Source organism: Nannospalax galili, unplaced genomic scaffold (assembly GCF_000622305.1).
Source record: "Nannospalax galili isolate Female #2095 unplaced genomic scaffold, S.galili_v1.0 scaffold372, whole genome shotgun sequence".
NCBI lineage: Eukaryota > Metazoa > Chordata > Mammalia > Rodentia > Spalacidae > Nannospalax > Nannospalax galili.
This window is the reverse complement of record NW_008332089.1, coordinates 29342-34033: the sequence shown is the minus strand read 5'-3', so window position 1 is coordinate 34033 and position 4692 is coordinate 29342.

The following is a 4692-nucleotide window of genomic DNA, read 5'->3' as shown; positions in this document are numbered from 1 at the left end:
AGAGAGAGACAGAGACAGAGAGAGACAGAGAGAGACAGAGACAGAGAGAGACAGAGAGAGACAGAGACAGAGACAGAGAGAGAGAGAGAGTGTTGATGGCTGCATCCCTGTGTGACAAGGTATTATCTTTGCTCCTGTCTTCCCATTCCAATTCCTACATAGACATGATTTAGCTTCTTGGATCAGCTTAGAGAACCAATTTTACTGCTTTTTACAGAACGAGAGAATTGGAGACAAGTGCTCTCAATTTGTGTTTATCTCAAACCAGAAACTGTATTTTCCATTTATTTTGTAAGCAGAGGCTACATAGAGCTCCATTAAGGAGCCTTTGGGCTTTGTGTTTGTTTCGAAGTTTGAAGATGTGATTTGATTAGGATTTCCTGATTCTTAGGGTTTCTAAAATAAAGATTCCGAAATGATTATATCTCCTCACATATTTTTACAATCTCTTTTACTCGTGTTTAATGGCTGCCCCTTTTTACTTCTCCTGTGTGGGGTTTCCCGTCGGTCCCTGTGTGCCACGATTTCCCCACCAATGTTCGCTCACGTGTGGTTTTGCTCCTCCCTTTCTGCTAGTCCAGTGCCATCACCATGACGTCACAGGGTCTCTGAGACAGTTTGGTTCTCTTTTTCCTGCATTTTATTTACTTTTTATTTATTATTCATTCATTCATTCATTCATTCATGCATTCATTCATGCACTCATTCATTGGTTTGTTTTGAGACAGGGTCTCCCTGTGGCTCCAGCTGGTCTATAACTCGCTACGTAGACCAGGTTGACTTCTATCTCACAGTGATCTACCTGCCTCTGCCTCCCAAATGCTGGAATTAAAGATGGGCACCATCACACCTGGTTCCCTTTCCTCTATTAAAAATACCTACATTTTAAAATTTTTATTTATGTGTATGTGTATACATCTCTGTGGGTACCCACAGAGGCCAGAAGGCATTGGTTACCCAGAGCTGGAGTTGCAGGTGGTTGAGAGCTGCCCAATCTGGGTCCTTGGAACTGGAAGAACAGCACACTCCATCAATCACTGAGCCACCTCTCCAGACCCTGTTCCATTTTTAGATAGTGCAGTACCTACAGCTCGATCTCCAATTTCACTTTGTCGTCTTGGACTTCCCATTGAGTATATTTAGTGAAATTTTCATTAAATTGTCATAGGCTGTACCTTTCTTTTTCCATTTTCTCTTTTGCTATCGGATGTCTCTATTTCCTCATAAAGACTCTGCTTTGATTCCTTGAGCATATCCAAAGTAGCTAGCTAGACTGTTCCTTCTGCTAATCAGTATCTGCCTTTGGTAGTGAATGCCCATTACTGCAGACAAGGGAACATGTAATGTATAACAAGCTTAACCTGGAACACTGCGTGCGAATAGACTGTTGGGGGAACTGAGTCATGATTTTTTTGAGGTTTGAGATTTTTGTCTAGGGGTTCTACATCTTAAACTTGCCAGACTGAAACTGAAAATTATACTGACTTGTATGAATGGCAGGGGCACCTCAGCCCACCGTACATCCCCTGGGGTTGCCATCGCTCCCTGGGGGCCCAGGGTCCTTCCAGAGTATGGGTAACTGTGTCTGGTCTGTGATGCACGTGGGAACTTTTTCCATGCAGGCTTGGAGACTAAGCAGTTTCGATGATCCTTGGCTTCTAAGGCTGACCCTTTGCATTTTGCCTGCCCACCCTTGTCTCAGCTCTGCCCTTGTCGGCTCAAACTGGAAAGAGCTGGAATTCATCTCTGTAGCTGTGGAACTTTGGCTGGGTTCACAGAAGTAAAGAATACTGATTTTTACATATGTGATCTATAATTTTCAAAAGCCAGAGAAATATCAATTCATAATTGTTATTTGTGGGATGACTTCTCTTAACACTCCGTCAGCCTCTAGGTAGAGTGGAGAGATAAAAACCAAGTGTCCATCAAGAATGAAACTAGGGCCATTCACAGCTCGGCTCACAGTAGGGATCAAGGTAAGTATAACCTAGATCCTTTGCTCCTAATGACTACAGTGATAGCCACTTGTGCAGTACAGACCAGGAATGAGAGAGAGAGAGAGAGAGAGAGAGAGAGAGAGACATATTCACAGTTATATGTGGAATAAATGAGAATTTACAGCCAAAAGAATGCATTTATACCCCTAATTTATATAATATGGGATCAAAAACACTTGTAGCCATTCATTAATTTAATTTAAAATGTTCCAAATTTAAGAGGCCTATAGACACCAAGGAGAGATAAAATATTTCCCAAATGAAAACACTTTCATCTTGGGCCTTTAATAATTCCCACAAATAATGATTAAAAATATTAGCAATTACAATAAAAGTTTCAAACCACAGAAGGAATCAAGAAATTGTGACCAAGAATGATAAGAAAAGGCTGCTTAAAAATAAAGTTTGGACTTCAATCTGTGTGGCAACTGCCTCAAATGCAATGTAGCAACCAACTTGCTCTGGTTAAAGAAACAAAAATCAAGTTTCATAAAAACTCCTTAAAAATGGAATTTTACTTATGTTCCTATGATAAAATAGCCTAACAAAAATAAACTTGGGGGTGCCTGGGGAAATAACTCAGTGATTAAGTCAGTGATTAAGAGCAATGGCTGCTCTTACAGAGGAACCAGGTTCATATCCCAGCACCCACACAGCAGCTAACAACCATCAGTAACTCTGGTTCCAGGGGAACTTCTGTCTTCTTCTGGCTTCTACAGGTATTGCATGTACATGGTACACTTACATACATGTAGGCAAAACACTGTATAAACTAAATATAAATAAATAAATACATGGCAACTTAGGGGAGGAAGGATTTATTTCACCTCACAATTCTGGGCATAGTCAACCATTGCAGGGAGGTCACAGTGGCAGGAGCTTAAATCAGTCCACAGTCAAGATAGAGAGAAATGGCAGCACGTGTGTCTGCCTGCTGGTCTGTGCTCGGCTCCATTTCTGTACTCTTGATCCCCTGTCTAGTGAACGATTCTGCTCACAGCAGGCTGGGTCTTCCCACATCAGTTAATTTAATTAGGAAAATCCCCCCACAGACATGCCCACAGGCCAACCCAATATAGACAATTCCTCCATGAGCCTCTTTTCCCAGGTGATTCTAGGTTTTACTAAATCGACAATTAAAGGTAACCATCCCAATAACACAACAGACTTGCAAAAGCAGTACAGAGAATTTCTACAAATGAAAACCTCTAGAAATTAAGTAAAACTCAAGTAATTTGCATAACAATATGCACAACAGGAGGCAGGAAAACAGCTCAAATTAAATTATTCATAATGCAGCAGAGAGGGGATGGTGGAGCTGTAATAAATAAAATACATATAAAAAGAAAATAAGGTCAAGTCCACTCTGTAGGAATTTCTGTAAAGTGATCAAACACAACCTATAAAAGATGTGGTATTTGAAGAGACAATTTAACCCATACAAGTCAAATGCAGGACACAAGAGGTTCCCAACTGCTTTACTGAAAGTTCTTAAAGGATAAACAGTTCAAAACTATGTATCATTCATGTGTCTGTATTCATTTATGTATGTCTTATGTATAAAATTTCAAAAGTAACAAGTAGGCGATTTGACCTGATGGGACACAAGGATACACAATGTCGCCAATATCAGTTGGTGCGTTGTCACACTACAAGGAAGCAATGTGACTAAATACAATCATTCTACTTTTTCAAGCACTTTCCCACCATCCTTTTGGCCAATGAAATATAAAAATGAACATGTTTCAAGAAGTGCTAAGGTGCCTCAAGGAGACACACAGGTGAACACATCTCCCTCCCTCTGTTGTGAACCTGGAAGACCCCGGTGACCAGGTATGGTGTCACCACACTGGTAGAACAAGCAGCAGACACTGGCATTCTGGGGTGTTTGCAGCTCAGAATGAGCTAACCAACTGTGTGAAACATGAAATTAGAGAAATAAATCAGGGAAACAGAGTGGGTGACAGCCTGTGGAAGCAGATATTAGCATAATGTAATCATAAATCAATGGGTTGTCTGATGACAGGGACTGCCATAGTTACCTGTCTATCTTGAAGACAAACTCCCCTCTCACACAAATCTTATGCCATACATTAAAATATATTTTAGATGGATTAAGTTTGCTGTGTGTTAAAAATAAAATTCAGTTAAAGATTACAGAAACCCTAGCAGTGTAAAAATAAGGGTCAAAAATATTTCCGTTTTAACCAAAGCTTGAAGCACAGAAATATTTAAAAGAAAATGTGGTATATTGAATTATTGAAATGTAAACCATTGTACAGCAGAAGTTACCATGCAAAATGCCAGCAGGAAAACACATGAGTTACAGAAATTATTAGGCAGATGGCAACGTGTTATTAGTTACAATATAAAATGTGGGTTGTAATTTTCAATAAGGAAAAATAATACAAAGATACTGGATAGTGATTAAATGAAGTGTAAATTCTAAAGGTCACAAAATGTATGAAATGGTCAAATTCACTAGTTGTCAGACAAATGAAAATTAAATTAGCAACATAATATCACTGTGTTTCCGTAAGATTATAAATACGTAAATACATAAGATATAGACATATTCCTAGTGGATACATGAGGGAAAGAAATTTTCAAACATTTCTGATATAAATGAGAAAAGATGCTGCCATTTTTTAAAAAAGTAATCTAGCGACATCTGTGAACTTGATGCTCAAAAGAT